This window comes from Peromyscus maniculatus, chromosome 9 (assembly GCF_049852395.1).
Source record: "Peromyscus maniculatus bairdii isolate BWxNUB_F1_BW_parent chromosome 9, HU_Pman_BW_mat_3.1, whole genome shotgun sequence".
NCBI lineage: Eukaryota > Metazoa > Chordata > Mammalia > Rodentia > Cricetidae > Peromyscus > Peromyscus maniculatus.
This window is the reverse complement of record NC_134860.1, coordinates 65,513,766-65,536,977: the sequence shown is the minus strand read 5'-3', so window position 1 is coordinate 65,536,977 and position 23,212 is coordinate 65,513,766. Positions and strand designations below refer to the sequence as shown.

Below are 23,212 nucleotides of genomic sequence, written 5' to 3'. Positions count from 1 at the left end.
GAAACACATGCAGACAAAACAGCCATATGCCGCACATAAAGCAGAATTTTTTAAATTAAGTAAACAGAAAGGATAAAATGCACAGTGTTAAGTAAAAATCCAGAACTCTCTTCTATGTCAATCTGAAATGAAAAATAAAAAGTCAGCCAGGCAATGATGTTACACATCTTTAATCCCAGCACTTGGGAGGCAGAGACAGACAGAACTCTGTGAGTTCAAGGCCAGCCTGGTCCACAGAGAGAGTTCTAGGACAGTGACAGCTACACAGAGAAACCCTGTCTCAAAAAAAAAACCCAAACCAAAAAGAAAAAGAAAAAAAGTCAGATTGAATCTGTCTGGAGCCCAGCCTCACGTTCGGCTTCTCAAAGATCATACCGTTACAAAAAGGGTAGCCCATGCATCTTTTCTCAGCAAATTACCATCTCCAGCATGGAATCGAAAAACCTCTGCCATTCCGTGCCAAGAAAAGGGACCCGGGCTGTCCTCGCCACTGCAGCACGCTAGCTAGCTGGAAATATTAAATTTACTCAGTGTTTTATTAGACGCAGCTTAACAACCCTGAGTTTACAAAACTCAGCCAAACAGCGTCAGGCTTCAGCATAAACTTTTGCTAACTAGCCCACATAGTTCCCATATGCTGCGAGATGTCGCCAGAACCAGCTCTGTACCTTATAATTATAAACACACGTCTTTCAGCTCTTCTGAGTATTCTTCCCAGGCAGAACGGAAACATGCCACTTAAATTAGCACTTGGAGTACAGCGTGGGTGCCAAATTTGGGCTAGCACAAACAGGGTAAATAAAACAGCACCAAATTAAAATGGCAAAATAAACTTCTTTCCGCTCCAATGGAAACTGCTCAGTCCTTGCTGAGTGGCAGCTAACGGGTCTGGGAACCGAGGAGCTCCCCACTGCAGTTCTTGGCTCTTGAATACGCTTTTCTCATCCAAGGATCTCGAAGCAATTTCTTGCAAAACTCAAGTCGTGGTGAAAAAAAAAAAAAAAAAGTAAGTAGATGCTATTTCCTTTGCGAATTCTTTTACCGTCATATTTCTTCATTATTCTCCCCTAACAACACAGGGGAGGCTTGTATGTTTATCCCTATGTAACTCGCCAGGAATGGGAGAGATTTTAGAGGAATTAGTGAAGGCGTATAGGTGTGACATAACTTGGCAAAAGCCATAGAAATAGAAAATAATGCATAGATTTGGTAAGGAAAAAAAGATCCTATAAGTAGAACCCTTTGTCTGAGTAACAGTCTTAGAATGAGTGCCTATTTTGTACCAGGGGCTAAGCTGTGGGCCTGTCTCATACACCTTCCCTGTCTTCCTGTACAAGTATGTGGTCCTGTCCACTTACAACCTGAATGTGTCCTAGGAGCAGAAAGGGAGATGGACAGGAGACAGAACGGAAAAGCAAAGGAGAGCTCTTAGCAACCTCATTCACAGACCGTCGATGCGGGAGAGCATGGCCGACTAGGACAGTCTCCCATGGAATACTACTGAGCAAAGTCAAAACAACAGCTATTGATACAAACATCAGCTTTGATTCATCTTCACGGCGCTTTAATGACTGAAAGAAGTCTTCTCAAAAAGAACACAGTTTGGCTGGGTTCTTGTTCTGTAAGGTTCTAGAACAGGCCAAGTCCCCTAGAGTGGTGAGATCACAGAGCACAGCTTGTGTCTTGGAGGGTGAGTGGAGAGAGGATGAATTGAGATGGAATGGGAGAGAAGTTTTTTGAGGTACCTGGAACATTATCTATATAAGGCAGATATTTGGACTACCTATCAATTTGCCGAAATCTATCTCATCACGCCCTTAAGATTCTTCAATTAAATTTTATCGTAAAAAAAAATAGGGAATATCAACAAATACTGAGTTCAAGTGAATGGTACGTGTGGCATATGTGAGGAGACTATATTGACGGCTGACATGTAAACCCTACTTTGGGGAGCTGAGGAGAGAGATGTCTCGGTGTGAAAAGCACTTGCAAACAAGTGTGCAGACCTGAGTGCAAATTCCAAAAACTCACAAAAAAGCCCGGCAGGAGATCTCAGTGCTGCTCTGGTGAGATGCAAGACACACGGGAGAATTCCCTGACCTTGAAAGACAGCCTTCCTGGTGTACACAGCACAGCCTTCCTGATGGACACAGCACAGCCTTCCTGATGGACACAGCACAGCCTTCCTGGTGTACACAACACAGCAGCCAAACAACGAAGAGACCCATTTGAGACAAGGTGGGAGGTGAGGACCAACACCCAAAGTTGTCCTGTGACCTTTATCTGTGCTACAGACAGACAGACAGACACACACACACACACACACACACACACACACACACACACAAAACTGATAGGAGGGTGGAAAGAAAAATGAGAATTTAGCCAAATGTTCATAATAGAATCTGGATGGGAAGCAAATAGATGTCACTGACATCCTTTCCATGCTGTCCATTTCAATATTTGCATGATAAGTATTGGAAATTATCACAAGGCTGGGGCGGGGAGAAAGCAGAATAGGGAAGAAAATGAGGCAAAGAATATGAAAGAAAGCAGAATGAAGCAAAGAATAAGAACAGAAAGGAAGGTCGTGAACAGAAGTCTAGGAAAGGAAGTCAAATTAGAAGATGCTGAAAAAGATGAACGGGAATCATGACAGGAAGACACAGAGAGAGAAAAGAATGGCTAGGAAGAAAAGGTGTTGCATGCAACAACAACAAAAACAAACAAATAAAAAAAGAGCAACTGAGATGGGCATGGCGAGGGAGGAGAGGGGCAGATCTAGGCTGGTGGCGGGTCCAGCCCAGGCCTGGCATCGCTTCTAAACTCCCAGTTCAGTGGAGCTGAACTACGAACTGTACAGCCTGTCTCCCAGCTGTCACTCTGCTTCCCCTTGGCGCTGTGCTTGGCCAGAATCTAGATCAAGGAAGAAGATGCCAGTGACTTTTGTGCTAAAGCCACTGACCCGTCCCACCCAAAGGCCAGAGGCACTCCGGTGGCCCGAGATGGTTGTCAGCCTTCCTTGTTTAGTCATGAATTCCTATCGACAGAAATCTCATGTTCTTATGAATTATAAAAATATATTCGGCAGAGGGGAGCAATGCTGGTCAATGTGGAGGTCATAGGGACAGGGGGCTGCCAGCCAGCTGCTCAACTGACTGACCGACCTGGAGCTCACAGTTCAGGGTCTCCATAGACATCGCCGAAGACTTTTGAATACAAGGGGCAAGTGGAAAGTCCTCTACATCAAAACGCAGAAGACTCCTTCATGTTTGTGCCACTAACAAACGGGGGCCGTCAAGCAAACCACAGAAGCACCCAGCCTCTTTACTTCGCATCTTTGCTAAGTACCCAGGGTCCAAGACTCAAATGAGGCCTTACTATGCACATTTTAAGTACTTTTCAGGCACCAAATTGTTGTGGTTTGAGTATGAAATGTCCTCCCAAAGTTTCTATGTTAAAGGTTTGGTCCCTAAGACAATGTTCAGAGGCAGGGTTTTAGGGAATTGATTGGGTTGAGGGCTCTGGTCTAATCCCTGGGTGGACTTACAGAACCCCATACCATTATTGGGAGGAAACTAGGAATGTGACCTAGTTGAGTGAGTAGACACTGGCAGGGAATCCTTGAAGTGTATCTGGTCCCCAGGCCCGCCCTTTGGTTCCCTCTGCTTCCTGACCACCGTGAGGTGAGCAGCCTTCTTGTACCACTGCGCACTGCCCTGATGCTCAGACTCAACCACAGCCTTGAAAGCAACACAGCCAGAGGCCCACGGATGGACGGAAGCCTTTGCAAAAGTCTTGCCTCTTTCCAATCAGTTTCCTCAGGCACTTTGCTAGACACACACACACACACACACACACACACACACACACACACACACACACACACACCAGCAAGTAGGACTCCTTTTCTCTCCTGTAGATCTGTGTTGTGTGATATTTTGCTTGTGTTCTGACACAAATAAAGCTTGCTTGAAGTCAGAAGGCGGAGCTAGCCCCTAGTTAACCATAGAGGTCTAGTGGTCTGTACAGAGAGGAAACAGGAAGTGGTAAGGCAGGGTGGAGACAGGATCTCCGTCCTTTTGGACTGGAGGAACAGAACAGGAAGGAAGCGACTGTGACTGCTCTCCTGTTTCTCTGATCTTTTGGGGTTTTAATCCTGTTTTGTTTTTGTTTTTTTCAGTTTTTTGTTTTGTTTTGTTTTGTTTTTTAATAAGATTAACTAGATTAATGCTTCAGATCTGCCCAGATGTTAGACTTCTGGTTCAAAATGACCTCTAGCTAGCAACCCCCACATCCTCCCTCAGACTTTCTCCCCTCAAGACCTAGAGACCTCCCAAAAGAAGCAAGCTCACTACAATCGCAAGATTACTTCTAAAATGCATCTCTGCTTCTGTCCACTTTGCCAGTTCATTGGGAGCTGTGCTAGTTTGTTTTCTACTTCCCGTACAAACTGCCCAAGCTATTGTCCCTGCGGTGTTTCAATGATGCTCCGTACCAAGCTACTTCCAGGACATTCTCTGCCCAGCAACTGGCGAGAAGACTGTAAACTCCACAAGGAACACAAGCTTGAGCCGCTCCCCTAAAACACAGGCAGGAGGGACAGAGACCCGCAATGGAAGAAACGTAAGAAACGCCCCAGGGAACACTCTCCTGAGTTAATGAGATATGTGCTGATGATAAGCGTTCATTGTGTTCCAGGAACCATCAATGAAATAAAAGTCAAAGTACTAATAGAGTTTTCTACTTCACATTAAATACTAGAATACACTACCTCTAAATAGTTTTAAGTAGAAAAGGGTATGACCCAAGAGTTTTATGGCCAATGTTGGGTAAGTGGAGATCTCAGAATAAAAACTCTTGGATGTTCAGTTTCAGAAAATACATCACCTATGTACCCTTCTTGATATAATTATTGAAGATGGAATCCAATTCTAGAAAGATGAAGGAGAACGAAAGCCTCAAAGGTGTAGATATTGTAATCCAAAGGGACAAGAGAAGGAAATCAATTAAAACAGCATTGAGCCTAACAGTACAAATACAGCTGCAAGCCTTGAACATTAATATTAAAAATCACTTAAAGACAAGGTATAGGGTGAAATTCCATTCATCCAAATATAGAAGGTAAATTTATTGTTTTAACAGGTTTTTGAAGTGACATCGGAAGACAGAAAAGGGATGACATCAAGTCACAACTTTGTCCAATAATTGGAAAGATGTTATTCACTAGTGACTGGCAATATAAGCTAAGAAATATTTTCTTTAAGTCTTAACCAATAGTTTAAAAGAAGATATTTACATTCTAAAAATATTTTAAATTAAAAATAAATAATGTCTGTATCCAAAAAAGCATGGAAATTTTTAGAAAACATTAAAAATAGAACAAGACAATAGACAAGGTACCAAAAGTGTCAGCTATAACAATAAATGTCAATAATTTAAACTCTCTTATTAAAAGAAAGTGAATAGTCACATTGGATAAAAACCATACAAAACTATATGCTTTTTATTGTGTTATTTGTTTCTTTGAGACAGTCTTAATGCCACTCAGGCTGCTCTTTGAACTTAATATGCCAGTCATGGATAACTTAGAACTTCTGATTCTCCTGCCTCTGGATCTGAGTGCCAGGATTACAGACTGGATCCATCATAACTAGTTTATGTGATGCTGGGGACTGAACCCATGGTAGAGTGTTTGCATGCTAGGTAACTAATCTGTATCACCAGCCTCAACTGTGTGCTAACTATAGGAAAGCTCAGATGGTCTGTCCCTATTAATTGATTAAAAGCCTTTGAATCATACCCTGAAAATGAATGAATTTTTTAAAGAGCTTTTTTTCATTTTGATACATATTTTTTCAAGTCCCAGAGAAACAAATTATCCAAACCACATATTTTAACCAGAATGTGATAATTTAAGATACCCTGAAATGTTAACAAATTAGGTTAATAATTCAATTGTTAAGTAAATCACTGAACAATTAAAGCTGTGGTTTAAGTTTTTAATAACAACTCACAACTAGAATCAAAATCCATGGGTGCTTATGGCCAAAGCTGCACAGACAGGAAAGTGTATAGCTCAAAATGATTTCTTTGATTAGGAAAACAATGAAAAACAAACCAAGAATTCAATGAAGGAAACTGGACAATGAAAGGAGCCCACAGAAGGTAGGTTGGCATTAGTCAGGTGAAAGCTGAACATCATTCAGACTGTAATTAAGTAGAACTAACAAACAGATCTAAACTAATTTTTTTAGAGTTACAAAGAGCTTTATTAGAAAGAAGAAAGGGATAGGACGGGGGAGAGCCAGGCCTGGAGAGAAAGAAAGATGGCGGGAACAGAGCAGAGCAGGGAACAGAGAGAGAGCAGAGAGAGAACACAGAGAGAGCTATAAATAAGTTTAATATAAACTAATAGCACTCCTACTGAGAACCTAGGAGGAGAAGAGAGGAGAGAAACAGAAGAACAGAGATGCACCCACCTTATTGGGGAGAAGGACCACCAGGGTTTTAATCACAGCAAAAATGAGGGGGCTGTTTTGTTTTTGTTTTTGAAATATTCTATGTATATGAGTGCTTTGCCTGAATGTATATCTGTGCACCATATGCATGCCTGGTGCCCTCAGAGGCCAGAAATGGGCACGAGGTCCCCTGGGACCAGAGATACAGATGTTGGTGAGTTGACACGTGGGTGTTGGGAGTCGAACCTGGGTCCTCTGGAAGAGCAGCCAATGCTCTTAACCACTGAGCCATCTCTCCAGCCCCTAAAGTGGGGATGTTTTAAATTGTGGGAGAACACTATGTATAACACCAGGGTGAAAATGTTAGTTCAGGCCAGCATTTCCACGAAAACGCTGCACTGTAGACTAAACCTCAAGAAGCAGAAACTGGAAACAGCTCAGTTGGAAGAAACTAAAAATGTCTGATTTGGCTGTGAGCAAAGAGGTATTCTGGGAGAAACTCAGAGAGAACACAGGCGAGGATGGCTGACCACAAGATCCTGAAAATCAGTGGAAGCAGAGCTTGGGTGCAATGGAATGCAGCCCACACCCCCGGCCCACCTTAGCCTTAAACTTATGTTGGTTTGTGCTGTGGTTTTCATCCTCAGAGAAGACGGGTGGGTGCCGAGAATCCTCATCCTCTCAGATTTTCACGTGTTCATGTAATCTTTAAGAAAAAAATCTAATCCAACAGACCAGTTCTACCCTCTCAGCACGCTCTGACACTGGGTGTGCGTAGTAGGAGAGCGTTCGAGCAAGGGTCTGTAAGTCTGGGATCCTCCTGTCTTGCAGATGACACCTTCTCTTTGGCCCTCATCTCCAATAGGGTTCCACAGAGCTGGTTTTCAAATAAACTTATGGCAATGGTGCCAAAAACCAGTGTCTTCTGCTGTGACAGTGAACCCTTAAAAAATTTTTATTTTAAATTTAAAAAAAAAATTAAATTTATTTATCTTAGTAGTACTTTGTCTACATCCATGTCTGTTGTGCATCACATGGGTGCCCGGCGCCTGCAGAGTTCAAAAGAGGGCATCAGATCCCCTGGAAGTGGAGTTACAGATGGTTGTGAGCCACCACATGGGTGCTGGGAACTGCCACCCAGTCCTCTGCTGTAATGGTGTATCGTAAGGGTCCGCTTGGCTGGACTGAGAATTGCTTAGGAGATTAGCAAATCACACTTCCCAGTGTATCTTGGATGAGGTTTCCGGAAATTACCAGATCATGAGCTAATGGACACCCTGACCCTTGATGGATTCCTAATAAGATGGTATTATTTAGAGGTGGTGAATAGGAAGTGAGGCCTCATTGGAGGAAGTAGGCACCTGGGGTACGTACTCAGGGCTGTCTCTTGTCCCCTTTCTCTGCTTCCTGTCTGACATGACGTGAGTTGTCCTGGTCCACAGCGCCCTCTACACCATGATAGACTGATAGCTCTGAAGCCATGAGCTGAAATCAATCCCTATGCCTTCGAGTTTTCCTCTCGGGGGTTTTTTGGGTCAAAACAACACAAAAGTAGCTATGGGGGGTTATTTATTCCTTCTTACTTATTACCCCTCACCACTGTCCCCAGATTGTAGGACACCTGCTCTGTGAAGTAAGTGTGGGACACAAATCCACTCACTAGAGTGCCTCCATATCACCAGGCAGATGTGGCTGCGATGCTGGGCGGTGGGAGAGAAGCAAGGAAGGAGCATCCAAATGGGTGCTTCCGGCAATGGGTGAGGGGGAAAAACAGGCCAGCAGAAGGAATTGCGAGCTTGCTGGGGTTACTTCCAAGCACACACACAAAGTAATGTCCAGTCTCTAAGGACTGATGAAGGCAGCAGGGAGATTCTGGAAAGGTTCTTTATGTAGTTCTGGGTCAGAGCAGAATCGACATCTTCGATGGTGTTGCGTCATTGGGCAGACGCATTCCCAGGAACTCCTGTTGGAGAGTCTCCGCTCCCTTCCCGTTTATTTGTGGCACTTCTGGGGTATGTTTCGAAGTGTCATTTAATGTCATTTTATGACTCCCTGGTTGTAAGTGTCTGAGTATTACCAGGGCTTACAGATTTACAACCCATTCTAAACTCAGATAATGATGTTTAATTTGTTATTGGCTGTGTAAAGGTTAACAGAGAAATAACTCAAATTATCATTTCAGAGATAACACATTACAAGAGGGCAATTTCACACCGTACCTGGCATTATACAAAAGATTGATCTCTCAAACAGGGAGCAGATGAGTTCAGACTCCACAATACAGACAATACACTCATCTGAGTCTCTCTCTGAGTAAACAGAGGAAAGTCTACTTCACAGAGCCACTGGGTGACTCAGGGGCAGGGTGGGGAGGAACTCTTCAGGGAAACTGAAGGTTGCCTGCGGCCCATCTCGGGAAGACACTAAAGAACCAGGGAAAATCAGGTCAGTGTTACTCAGTGAGAGACTAGACTCCTGCTCAGCTGTAAACAGACCATGCTAACAGACAAGGCAAGCCGACAATACCCACTATGCCCAAGAGAAAGCGCGCTTATAAAGCAAGGGCCTCAAAACCAAACCGCCGTGAAACCGCCTCTGAAGCGGAAAAGGGAAGGCAGTGTACCCCTAAAATCGTGTGTGTTTCTTTCTGCCTTCTTCTCCTCAAGACACTTTTGCACGATGGTTTGGTCCCACATCCCACGGGTCTGGGTGCCAACAAAAATATAATTAAGTAGTATATTTTCAGACTCATCAGATGAAAATACATTTCACTGCCTCAGCCCTCAATATCTGAAGTTAGCAAACAAACGCAGCTTGTCTTACAAAGTCTTGAGCTGACTGAGGGCCTGTTTATCTCCCATAAGGAGAGTTCCCGTCACCCCCAGCCTAAGTTCCCCACATACCTGCTGCTTCCCACATACCCCCAACCCCACTAGGTTCAACTTGGGCCCTTTGCTTTTTCCCTCTGCAGTCTTGGAGTTTTACATCTAGGTCCTTCTCTCTCTCTCTCTCTCTCTCTCTCTCTCTCTCTCTCTCTCTCTCTCTCTCTCACACACACACACACACACACACACACACACACACACACACACAAACACACACCTGCCTTTTTAGTGTTCTTACCTCTTTACTTTTTGAATTTCCTTTCCTCTTTCTTTGCCTTCTGTGTCCTTACACTCTTTTTCAGGGGAGTTCCTTCTCCACCTCCCATATGGCTTTCTGCCATACTCTACATACTCACCCCGGTCTTTGACAGTCTGCAACCACCCCATGTTTCAACAGTCCCGTTTCTTCTGTTTCCTTCTCTGCCCACCCAGCCCACTGAACCAATCCAGCCCTGCCCTATCCGCATGCCTCAAGACGCTGCCCCGTTTGGATCAGACATCCAAATAAATTCTCATCCAAACCCAGAATTGCCCTCGTTCACAACCTCAGAACTAACTGCAGGCAAATCAGCAATTTGAAACCAGTATGTCTGGCCCTCATGGTGGAAAACTCTCCCATACCAGCCAGGAAGCCTGCACAGATCCCAAGGCCACTGTCCCAGGGTATTTCCAGAGTCCTGGTACCCCCTAAACTGCAGGACATGAGAATCTGACATTTTGAGACCTTACTCCCAAACCATACCAGAGCTTTGAGACTGGCCCAGATGTCCGTCCTTAAGGGGACAAACAGAAGAGTTGTGTGGCTTCCTGCCAGCATCCTGGTGCTGACTTGTCCACTGACAGAGCAATGGAATGCCAGCAGCACCACCTTCATCTTGCACGGAGCACATTGATGAAGCACAGGTCCATCTAGGGTGTGGTGCTGAATCTTAGGGAGATGGAGAGACATGGTCCCTCTTCTCTCCTCTTAGAGCCAGAAAGCCTGCAGCATCAGTGTGTACCAGCACAGGGAGCATATAGTATGAGAAAAATAAGGCAAACTCAATAACTAGCCTCTATTGACACATAAATAAATGTACTATTCATTTGTCCCCTTAATCAACTGGCTGTACCTTGGTTCTTAAGCCCTAATAGATGGAACTGTTAGCGTTTCATAAGGATGCGTATGTTCCGGCAATCTTGAATGTCACACCAGGGAGTCAGGCCCAGATGACACGGTGGCAGGAAAACACCCGGGATTGAGGGATAAAGCATTAGATGAGCAAACTAACCTTGAGCCTTTGGAACAAAAAAAAAAACGCCAACAAAAGGCTAAAAGAAATTTGCAAATTGCTCTTCCCCGTGGACATTAGCCAGGCATTTGTTCTTTAGCCAAAAACAATCAACAGGCAAGGCATAACTGTAAACGTGCCAGCTGGGGGTTGGTTCAATAAATAAAGAAAAATCAATATTCTACGGTGAGGCCACCATTGGTTACACAGTGGGAAATGAGGGGCAAATCCAAAATAAGACGGGAAGTCTGGGGTGACATCTTAAACCTATACACCAGCCACCAGCATTTACTTCAGATAGAATGCTGTCTCTGGACGTAGTTTCTAGAATGAGAAGCAACCATGTGGCATCCAGTGGGGCTGAAAAGGAGCACAGAGCCACAGCCCGAACAGTACCTGACGCATGTGCAGCGCTGGGTGCCAGGCTTACAAGCAGGACCTTGTAAGGGTGCCCTTCCAACAAGCTCTCCATTCAGGCCTGCAAAGGGAGGGAAGGAACACACGAGCCGTGGCTTGTAGGGCTGGCTCTAACCTTTCAAAAAATATTTGGAGAAAAGAAAGAGTATGGATATGTGAGAGAAGAAATAAGGCCAGTGAAAATGTCTGTCAGCAATCTAGTTGGATAGATCTCTAATTATTTACCACATATTATTAGTGGTTAATTCTATCAGGGAGGGGGCTTACCCTTTCACTCACCCTTCGCTGTTAAACACAGAACACACTTTTTTTTTTAAGTGTTAAGCTTTAGCTATATAGGAGGAGGAGGACTGATCCTGGGCCAGTGAGCTGGCTCGTTGAGTGAAGACGCTTGCCGCCAAGCCTTCTGATCTGAATTCACTCCCTTAGGACCCCACATGGTGGAAGGAGAGAGCCGTCTTCCATCATTTGTCCTCTGACTTCCACATGCTCGGTGTGGCATATGAAAACCGCCCCCATAAATAAACAAATGTAATAAAAAAATTTTTAAAGAACTGGTCAGAGCTGAGGTATGGCTCAGTTGGTGAAGTGAAGTCCTGGGTTCAATTCCTACCACTGCAGGCATGATGGAGCATGTCCGTAATTGCAGCCCTTGAGAAGGGGAGGCAGGAAGATCAGAATATCTAGGTGATCCAAGGCTATGCAGTTTGTTCAAGGCCAGCCTGAGATATTTAAGACTCAAAAGGAAAAAGAAAAATAACTACTTATTTTTAGTCCCCATACCCACTCCCCAGTCAGCCTCCAGACCCTGCTGGTGCCGTACAAATGCATGCCCCTGAGACCACCAGAAATGAGAACAGTCGTAGATAAACATGGTGTAAACACTATACAAAATAAGACCCCTCCCCTTTGGGGGACATCATAATCAGAGGGAGCACTGGATCACCTTGTATAAGCAGAGATAAAGAGAAGGAAGTTGTTTTAAAAGAAGTGGGGGGGAGGCTCCTGGCCCTTCTGCCTGCCTGCTGAATGGAAGGCCCAGCCTGAGCCAGGATCCCACTGTGGGGCTGATCTCTGGTCCCCGTTGTCTAAGGCTGGAGCTGGGTAGATCTGTGCAGAGGTTCAAGTTGTATGGGGAGTTGCTCTTGATTTTTGACTCTCTCTCTCCTTGGATACAGGTGTGGGGGGAATTATTGATGAACTCCTCTTTTGTCGCTGTTAACAGTGCTGACACGGGCCCAGCAGGCACTGCGAGGCAGACAGCGCCAGGCTACCGAGAGCCTTTTGTAGCGCGCACATGTGCCGCGCACGTTATAACGGAGAGGTATGTAAATTACCACAGCCCAGTTCTCCAGGAAGGCACAGGCCTTGACCACTTCCCTCTCTCTCTCCTTTGCCCTTTGTGTTCTGGGTCCCCACGGCCCGGGCCTCAAAGCCAGCTCTGCTCCTCAGAGAGAATATTAACAGTCAGAGGCTCTGGCTTGGAGTAAATATTGCAGGATTGAAATGCGAAGGGAATTAGACTCCTTTTCCTCGCAGGCTCTGCAGTGCTGGGTGAGAAATAAATAATGAGGGTAATAATGGGCTCTATTCTTCCCGGCTGCGCCTCTCCCCTTGGGTGCAGAGCATCTTTCTGCAGTCGGCGCAGCGGCTCGTGGTTACCCGACTCAAATCTGGAAGCCAACGTGTGAAGCACACCGGTGTGGGGCAGATGAGCGAGTGGCTCCGTACAGTTCATAGACTGCTCTCATGTGAGGGCCCCAGCCAGGGCTGGTTTTGCAAGTAGGGAATCCTGAGAATAGACTAATCACCTGGCTGGCTGGGGCACGGGGGAAGTGTACCTGATCCCAACTGCACTCAGAGAGGCGATTCTGAGTTGCTTGTGTCCTCCTGGCCTGGAAGTTTCTTGGAACTGTGGGAACCTTTGTATTTGGGAATATTTGAATATGGCTGGCCATCCCAGCTAAGAGCTGCAGCTTAACCCAAGCACCGGAATGGCACAGTTGGAGCCCTTTGGAAAAGGACCCCAAGGTCTTACCAACTTCTTCCCTCGCTCTGGGTCATGGAGATAGCTGAGTCATTTTCTGAGAGCTAGGATTTTTAGAATTTCTCCTATGACTCTATCTTTATTTGGTTCTCCCAGGCATCTCCACGAAAGGAGAAGATTACATGTTTTTTACAGCTGCTTCTGTGCATTTCAAGAAAAAAAAAAAAAAAACAACTCAATGTGCTCTCAAGCTTCAGGGAGGAGATCACCTGTCAAGAGGGTGGAGCCTGCCACAGTTTTTGTGGAGAGCCCCAATAGGAGGAGGACCTTCCCTCTGGCTCCAGGAAGCACTTCGAGAAGCATCCTCCCAGTGTTTGGAACAGCCTGGTTGAGAAGCCTTCAAGTCCACTTCCGAAGCGTCTCTGAGAACACTGCACTGTCATGGCAAGTTAGACAACATCCCTTGCATACAGCCAGGTATAGCAGAAGCCCCAGCCAAGCAGGGCAAAGGCAACTCAGCCTCCCCATCATTAGCTCTTGAATTTCCTGATCTGAACCATGACATCTTTGCTTGAAAAACCATCTCTCTCGCGAAGCACCAAGAGAACAATTAGAGATTAACCCAAGCACTCTCTCTTGCCAGCAAGTGCTGGTCCTCTCAGGGGACTAGGAGCCATGTGTACCAAAGGTCTTTGTCTCTGAAACACCCTCATCTGTGTTTTCCATCTCATTAGGAGAGACATTTTCCTCCCACTGTGCCAAGGTCTTTCACAGCTAAGCAGCATTTAGTAGCTGAAATAGTATTTTCTCCCACGTCCAAAGACCCTATGAACACACTAACATGTTTTCTAAAAATTGATTTAAAAACACTTCAAATGAAAGCCACAAGTAGTGTGTTGCCATTATGATTCCAGCCAGGCATGGTGACACATGCCTATAATCCCAATTTAGAAGGCAGAGGCAGGAGGATGACAAGTTCCAGGCTAGACTTGGGTCTCATATCTCAAGTTCAAAGCCATTCTGAGCTACAGAATAAGACCCTTTTTTAAAGCAGAAATCCTTTACATATTGGCTTTTCCTGGAATCAGTGATCTCTAAACTACTTACATTTGATACAGTTACTACAAGAAAAAAATAAATAAAGAGGGTAGGAAAAGGTTAGCATGATCTATGTTAATGCCCAACTGCTAATTTGTACTCAGGGAAACTTTTGCTTGAACTTGAGACAAGGCTAGAATCAATGTGACTGCCAATAAAATGTTGTCTACAAAACTATTCTTCTTAAGCATCATTTTTTTAAAACTGCAATCTCCTAAGCTGCGACCTTCTCAAATGGTAACTTCATAACTGGGGCTAAGAGATGAATATCATAGTTCAGATGAGTGTCACCTCATCCCAAAATACAGGAACTTTGTAAAGAGTAAACAAAATTATTGCAAAGCTCTTTGTTTATCTAGAATAATGGGATCCATACACAATAGTCCTCTGAGGCTGGCAGTATTCCTCTGAGGTAGACAAGAGACATGAAGATTATAATTGAGGTGCAGAGAAGAACCACCTGCCCCAAAACACACGTTCAGTAGCAGAAATCAGACCAAGTGCATGCCTTTCTTTTCTTCTCTCAAGTCCTATACAGCCCTGCAATAGAGCTCCGTGGATGACGGGGAACAGCTGCGCTGCTCCTTATGAACATGTTTTCTATAGTGATGTCCACAGCAACAACTCTATTACAAGAGAGAGTGTGGTGTGTTTTCTTAATGTGTGGGGTTTGGTTTGGTTTGGGTTTTGGGTTTGTTTTGTGTGGGTGGGAAAAGCGACCAGGAAGGACTCATGCTTTGAAGTAGTTCCTCCAGAGCACAACTCCTTGACAAAGTAGTTACAGTTTAGTTACCATTTTAAAATGATCCGGACCTCCATCAGGCATTTTAATTGTTTTCCCCTCAACACAATGAAAATTTTCCTTTCTGCAGAATACTCACGTTTCCCAAAGAGTTAAGTATCCTTGGCCCGAGACAAATCCAGAGTAGGAATAAAAAGTTAAAACATGCTGGAGTGGGAGATGGCTCAGTGGTAACACACTTGGTGTGCAAGCCTGAGGACCTGAGTTCAAGTCCCCAGAACTCAAATAAAGACAAAGATACAGCACACATGTCTGTAAGCCGGGTGCTCCTATGAGGAGAAGGGAGGTGGAGTGAGAAAAAAACCCTGCAAGGTCTGAAGATGCTGTCTTAAATAAAGTAGAAGGTGAAGACATCCAAAGTTGTCTCTACACATGCACACATTCACCTACCTATACACAAACCCCACCCCTACACCCCTATGGGGGTGGGGCAGACTTTTTAAGAGTTAAAGTGGGTAAGAGATTATCAGACCCTGCCTTGGGCGATTCTTCTTTGAAATATTACTGATAAGTACATTAGCAGTGCGAAGCAGAATCAGAGCTGTGATTATAGCACTTAGCGCATAGACTAATTTATGTCCTCTGTCTCCTGCATACCCATATGCAGTCACTGTTTTCCAGTACAGATTGAGCATCCCAAATCCACAAATCTGATACCAATAATGCTCCAAAACCTTAAACTATTTTTAGCGATAGCATGACACACCATTGAGTGATTTTGGGGTGTAGAGCATCTCCCAATTTTGATCTTCAGCTTAGGAACACTCAACTGAGTGAAATCTACACAAATATCCCATGATCTAAGACACTCTGACATCTGAAACATTCCTAGGTCCTGTGCAGTTTGGATAAAAGACACCCAAATTTGTAGCAATAAACACGTTGTATAATTATTTTTTCACCAAATATTTTTCTGTGCTTATAGACAGCCTCAATAATTCTGATTTGGTTTGGTTTGGCTTCACTTGATTGAGACAGGGTGTCACTAGGTAGCCCGGGCTGGCCTCAAAATAGGATCCCTCCTGCTGCGGCCTCATGAGTTCTGGGGTTGTAGACATGGGCCACCATGCATGGTTTCCATGACTCTTCTATGTTGCTTACTCATCATCCTGTGCAGTGTCTAGGTTACCCAGGCCTTTGCTATCCTACAGGAGATACAACGAACCAAGCACCTTTGCCAAAGCAGGGTTTTTCCTGTTGCATTACTCCCTATGGGCTATGCTCAACCGCTCAACCTCCCATAGATTTTCTGATGGGAAAAACACACTGCATGTTAATCCATCACATTCTGTGATCCCAACTCCTTGCCAATGCTCAGCAGGAGTTCTTAAACACAAAACTCAGAAGCCCACTAGCACGGCTGATGTTGGCATCTATGGAACAAACAGGGCACCCTGCCAAGTCCCCACTGGCCCCGTTCTAAGAGATTTGGAGCATTCTGACTTTTGTATGGTGTCCTCCACAGAACCAACCATTTCCCTTTGGAGGTCATGGGACTCTGCAAGGGAGCAACACATGATCCACTAGGCATACACTTTCCTCTCCCCAGTCTGGTGTAGCTGCTATCTGAAAGTTCCTGTCTCTTCACCTGAACATGAGAGGAGATGCGTGCTTCCTCACAAGACGGCATGATCGTATCCTTCTTGTTCCCCTGAAAGAGCGGGTTCCTGTAGGCACCGTAATACAAAGACACTGATTGCCTTAAGAAATAGTCTCTACCAGGAGTGAAATATCAGAGAGATCTGTGGCCCCTTCCAGCTCTTTGGAGCCCTGCCTCTTCAGTGAAGGTTTCTCCTGTGATCTAGACACTTCTCCTCCCACACGTCTCACTATTTCATCTTATTGTTTATTTTTGAGATAGGGTCTCAGGTAGCCCAGGCTGACCTTGAACTCACTATGTAGCTGAGGATAACCTTGAACTTCTCTCTACATTCTGAGTGCTGAGGTTCCAGGCATGCACTAGCATGCTCAGTTTGATTTGATGTAAGGGATGGAAGCCAGGGCTCTGTGCATGCTAGGAACGTATCTTCTCCACTGAGCTGCATCTCCAGCGCCTCAGCTCTGGTGTTATTGAAGCAGACAGAGCAGGGGTGAGAGCCCTGGTGAGTAGAGAAGTCACCAGGCTGTGTCCAGGCTTCTGCTTTGCCTCGCTCCACGACCTTGAATGAAGGGCAGGGCATACCCCACCCCGTGGTCTCTGACAGCCTCTGTTCAGAAACTCACTTCCCTATCAATTCCTATGGGAAACCAGAGATGAGGCTTGCTTCTCTCCGTGGTCCTACACCATGGGATAAGATTTGTTCTCCACCTCCTTGGAGTTGTCTGTTGAAAAGCAGCTAGTCCAGAGCTCATTTATACAAAGTTCAAAATGTTTATAAGCTCAAAGCAGGTGTGGTCAAGAGATGGATGGCAAGCGAGACATGAGGAGACAGAAGTACCAGTCTAGTGTGCTATGAGAAGAAGGTCAGCCCGGGGCTCCAGAAAAGCCTGAGACACAGTAGGAGAGCATGCCATGGAGCCACAGTGTGAGAGCTGGGCTGAACACTGAGAATGTACTGGGACCCTGGATCTCAATCAGATCTTGGACCCCTAAAAAAAAATCATCACTTTCCCATATACTTGCAGCTTTTGCAAGTGCACACACACACACCATGGAGAAAGCAGCTCCCAACAACACATCAAGCCCAGCCTTGTTTAATTTGAAAATAGACATCTCAGGTCTTAATAATAATAATAATAATAATAATAATAATAATAATAATATAATAATCTTACCAGATAATTCAGCAGTTTTCCCTGAAAAGAAAGACATGGCCGCATAGTTTCCACGTGAAACAGTTTCAAACGTCCTACATTTGGGCTGTTCACAGAGGCTAATATTTGAATGCACTTGGGACACTCTGTCCCAAATTCCAATGTAATCATCATGACCAGCAGGGCCTGGGAGATCTTCGAGGTCAATATTAGCTTTCACCAATAGCATACAAGATGGACTGGAGTGACACCCGGTTGCAGGTCTATTTTTACCAAGTAGTATTTACAACATACTCTCCTCTCCTAGTTCATACGCTCAGGAACTCTGTGGAAAATCACGAGGTCCCTAACGTGGCCATGCACGCGTTTCTTCCTTCTGGTTCCTGGATTCCACTTCACACCCTTTCCTTTCTGCATTTGAGCAACAATACTGCAAAACGTGCTCTGTCTTTACCATTGTGAAAGTGTCAGCTGAGAAAGATCTAGAAAGGTCATGCTCCGTGGCCATTAAATTTATGTTCCAGCAACAAATCAAGAGCAAAAAACCAGTCTGAGATAGATCAGGGTAACCGGGGACCTCACGGAGGCATCCAGCCCATCAGCTGACATGTTAGCCAGCAAAACATTGAGATAAATGAATTTATAAACAAATCGCTTGTTTAAAAACCAACTAAGTATGATTAGGCTATGAATCAAGACTTGATTTTTTTTTCCCTAAGTATATGAAATTTTAACACCAATATTAAATCCACAGCATCTTATCAGCTCTGCTCTTCCCATCCTGGACATTTGTTTTCTTAGAAACTAAACTGGAAAGAGCATGGGGAGTTACTCTATGTGGAAATGCATAGTTTATTGGCCACCCCAAAAATAACCAAGCTAGTCTTGGTCGGATTTTTCAACCTCCCAAAATCAATTAAAAGTGAGAAAAATTAAGAACAATAGCATACAGTATATGTGGATGAAGTTGTAGACCCAAAGCTTTTACGCCAAAATGCTTGTGATTTTTTTTGATATAGCATGCTTAAAAACTGAAAACAATTTTTGGATTGCTTACACACTCTGAAGTGCTTCCTGCCTACATATCCTCAGTAGTCCCAGGAGCTTTCCCTGGACACATGGAAAATTTCAAGTTGAGCCATTTTTAAGTTACCCGTGAGTGGAAGCAAAAGAAGGGGGAAAAAAAATACATGAAATGGGAGTCTGAATTTGTCATAAAAGAAGAAAAAAAAGCTTTTTGCTCTTTCTTTCCTGTTCCTTGAATTCTTCACAATGGTTCAACATAGTTTGCCCAAGTTGTAGATTTTTGGTTTTTGGATTTTTTTTCCCCCCACAAAGAATAGAATCACCTTTGAGCTGACGCCAAGGATGAATGTATTCAGTGTGCCGTAGAAGAGAGCACCAGGGAATTCTGCAGCAGATCTATTCGGAACTGTAAAACCGGCATTGCCAGACACAAATCAGGTCACAGGTCACAGTGATAAATAACCACAGGGGGCAGAAAGAAAGCACCTACTTAGTATCCATCAGCCAAAAAAAATAGATTTTTAAATTTTATTTTGAAGCCTTTAACCCAAAAATAATTGTGTCAATGGTAGGCATCGCTAGATCAGGAGCTAAGCAATGTGAAACACTGGCTTCCTGGATTCTGATATCCTAGGCGCTGCCTCGGCCAGCTGTGGTTGTCGGAGAGACACTAACTACGTCCTAAATTAAAAGTTTCCGAGATTCTTTATAAATCACATCCATGAGGTATCTTGTAGTCTGGTGATGATGCCCGTAACAATTGCGGCTCAGAGGAGTAGAAATTCAAAAGTGTTTGTAAACCAACAGGCTAAACTAGTTAAGTATGGAGGAGAGAACCAAATTGGTTTACAGGGAAACACCCCACTCAGAAATTTAGTTCCTGGCTTCATTTCATGAATTTCACATAAATATCTGTGGAGATTGCTGACTTCCTAAGCCAAGAGGGAAAACATGCATTTGAAGAACAAGAAGAAAAGCCAGAACATGGAATAATCATCTTATTGGACGCCCTCGACTGCAGATACTGTTGGCTGAGATTCCCACTAAGGAGAAATGAAGAAAATAGATCAGAGATACTGCCTAGCCAGGACACGGAAAGAGACTATATTTGCAAATAAACTCATCTCAGGGATAGGCTACACATCAGAAAAGAAAAAAAAGCGGGGAGACCCAGAAGAAAAGGGATCCTAAGGTCATGAAGCCCCTCCCTCCAGTGGAGGCAGGGAACCAAATATTGGCACTGTACGGCTGTGGCGATTTTCCCTCTTCTTCTAATATAACTTTGTGACTATGTTTAAGAGAGTTGCCCACTGTTATTGGTCTAATGAGCTAACTCTGAAATCTGAGCTAAAGACAGCTCCCTAGTGGCTGCTCACTGTTTCACAGACCAAAAGGAAACTTCTTTCAGGGGCCCATCAGGGCGAACCACTGCTGACAGCTTGGAACGGCACAACACAGATTTATTTCACAGACAGCCACAGACAGGAATTTAGCACCCTGTGCTGGCCTCCTGCTTAGTGGAGAAGGTGTTAAAATGCAACCATGCAGAGCCCTCCCTTGAACAAAACCCAGTAGCGACTAATCAAGCGGTCACCCGTTCCCAGTAGAAAATACCCAGCGACGTGGGACTGAGTGCAGGAGAGAGAGCAGGATTCTGACAGCTGCTGCCGGGCCGCCGTGGTGCAGCTTGAGAGCTGCCTCCGAGAGCTCTAAATATTTGGCGTGACCTTTCAACTTACAAATTAATTGATTTATAAACAACGGCAAATGTTATTTATTTATTTATGACATCTTGGAATGCCTTCTCTGTATCCGAGGGCACAGCACTGCTGAGAACACTCTCTGATGCCTGCAGAGATGTCAGAAGCATCCGCTGTGGACTCAAGTCGGCATCAGTGGGCCGCTCTTTACCTGCGCGTTCCAGAAACTTCCACGTGCCTATGGGTCCATGCATAAAATTAGCCTGTCCGCTTTGCTCTCTATGTATCTTGCATATGTATCTTATGCGAGCATGTTCATGCAAATACACACAAAAGGAAGGAGGGGAGGGTAGACAGACGGACAGACAGCCGGTCCTTAAATGCTGTCCTTATCTATAATAGTTTCCATAAATAATACATCTCTCCAGATTACTTCTCACCATTTGGATTCTTGGACAGTGGCAATAATAAATAAACACTGGCAAAAAAATAGATGATAAATAATCTGATATTCCTCTTCATGATGTCACACGCAGCAATGCCAAAGACAGAGGCATCTGCTAACATGATGTTCACCCTCCCAGCAAGTCTTTAATAAAAGGACACATGAGAACGCACGGGACAGTACCACCCTTCAAAGGACCCCTGCCAGAACCGAGTTCAGTTTGTGTTCTGCCCTGGTAGGAGCCTCCAAGCACAGTAGCAATCTTTGAAAGAGAGTAACATTTGTTAGGCGTTTGGGTGGTGGGTTTTGTTTTGTTTCTTAAAGTTATGTGTTATCCTATTTCTGGGACATATGCGTGGCTAGAAGCTTTGTGGCATCAATGATAAACAGATGCCTAGGCAAGGGTCACTCTCCTAGCCCTGTCCTCAGGGGGTCACTCTATCTCACCTTACTGTGGGAACTTTGCAAAGGGAACCCCAGGGAGCTAAGGCCTCAGGAGCGAGTGAAGAAAGCAACTTCATCACCTTCACAAGCTGGAGTCCAGGACTGAGCAGGGAACTTGGAGCCTGTTTATTTTTCTGCTTCTTCCATATCTTCGAAAGCATATCATTTTCCTAGAGGTCTTGGGTCACTGATTCTGGTTAAAGGAATGGGACTTTAATTTTGTACTTGAAGTTAAAGGGTGGAGAGAGGAGAAGCCATAGACCAACTCCCAAACTTCCTCTCCATGTAAGGCGGCCCTGTTTTCGGTAGATATAAATATGAGTGCTAAAGTTAACATCTGTCTTGCTAGGAACATTACAGCAATTATGTTCTAACGTATATGAAGACAGAGATTTGAAGCAATACGAAGTAAAATGTAGCCAGAGATAATTAACCGAAAATACTTGGGAAACTTTCTTAATCTTTAAACTGAAAGTCTGAGGGTTGGGGGTGTAGCTCGGCAGGCAGAGTGCTTGGAGCCCTCGTTCCATCCCGAGCTCTGCATAAGCCAGGTGTGGCGGTACTTGCTTACAATCCCAGCACTCAATGGAGACAGGAGAATTGAAAATGTTCAAGGTCATCATCCTCGGTTATATCGTGAGTTTTGAGGCCACCCTGGACTACATTAACCTGTCTCAAAAACAGGGAAAAATGTTTGATACTAACTGTGCTCATTCTCTCTCTCTCTCTCTCTCTCTCTCTCTCCTCTGCACTCATCCTCTCCTCCCCGCACTGTGCCTTTCATGTGACTCAGGCCCCTTCCCTACCCTGTTTCCATTCCCAGATGAACTCCTACTAAGATGAAGCATGGTCCAAAAGTCAAAGACAAGGTTGTGACATTTCCACCAATGGGCGTAGCTACCCTTCCTGTCCCTGACCTATGTCCCTATGTACACTATGGCTCTGAGACATTTTCCACATTTGGGGTGCTTGCCAGATTCCCGACAAGTGTTGCTGATGAAGCGTACGATGAGAAGAAATGTCCCTGCCTCCTTGCCGCAAACAAGCTGTGTGAGCTCCGAGTAGCCCTGTGCCTCCGACTTTTGCTGAGAAACAGTGCTCCATGGTACTGGCCTTCTGTTATTTACCCATTATGCAAATGTCGCTGATACCTATGCTGAGTGAAAGACATTATTCTAGACGTCCAGGATAAGCCAGAGTCACTGTCCTCTCACAGCATAGCAGTGAGAGGCAGGGAGGGAAAACCGACAAGGAGTAAGTTAGTAAAATATTGTGCATATTAGTTGGTTGATTTTTTTTTAAAGTCTGAGCCAGGCACTCAGGATGCAGAGGCAGGTGAACCCCTGTGAGTTCGAAGCCAGCCTAGTCTATATAGTGAGTTCTGGGTCTACACAGGGAGACCCTGTCTCAAAAAAAAGAAGGGAAGTAAGGGAAGCCAGGGACAAGACTCATTAGTTAAGAGCACTTACTGCTCTTCCAGAGGACCCAAGTTCAGCTCCCAGCACCCATATCTGGTGGCTTAGAACCTCCTGTAACTCCAGCTCCAGAGGAGTCAATGCCTCTGGCCTCTGAGGGCACTGCACTCACACGCATATACCGACACACAGACACACATACATACCCATGACTAGAAATAATTTTTTAAGTGTTGAAAACGTTAAGTCAGGAAGGGGGGTTGGGAAGTACTGGATTAGTTAATATGTCACTGAAGTGGTGTTGAAACAGAGACCCAAAAGACACTGGGCCAGTACATCACATCAAAATGCAGTGTCCCAGTTACACAGTAAACTCAAAAAAACCAATGAGATTTCCTGTTCACGTTTACCGCTGCAATCACGGTGAAAGGAAAGAGAGCTGTGTCTCTCTTCGTGTCTCTCCCAGACCAGACCACATTTTGCCACACCCTTTTCTGATTCTTCTCT

The 23,212-nt window shown here is 44.7% G+C and overlaps 1 protein-coding gene and 1 long non-coding RNA gene across 2 annotated transcripts in view; one reads left to right on the top strand and one right to left on the bottom strand.

Annotated features, from left to right (window-relative positions):
- The window catches only part of Ebf2 (EBF transcription factor 2), a 197,303-nt gene that overhangs the window by 140,113 nt on the left and 33,978 nt on the right, over positions 1 to 23,212 (bottom strand). The gene's annotated exons all lie outside the window — the stretch shown is intronic.
- Positions 1,668 to 14,756, top strand: LOC121832336 (uncharacterized). Its single transcript, XR_006075982.2, has 3 exons — positions 1,668 to 6,168; positions 12,260 to 12,358; positions 13,178 to 14,756. It is a non-coding gene; the product is annotated as an uncharacterized LOC121832336 (long non-coding RNA).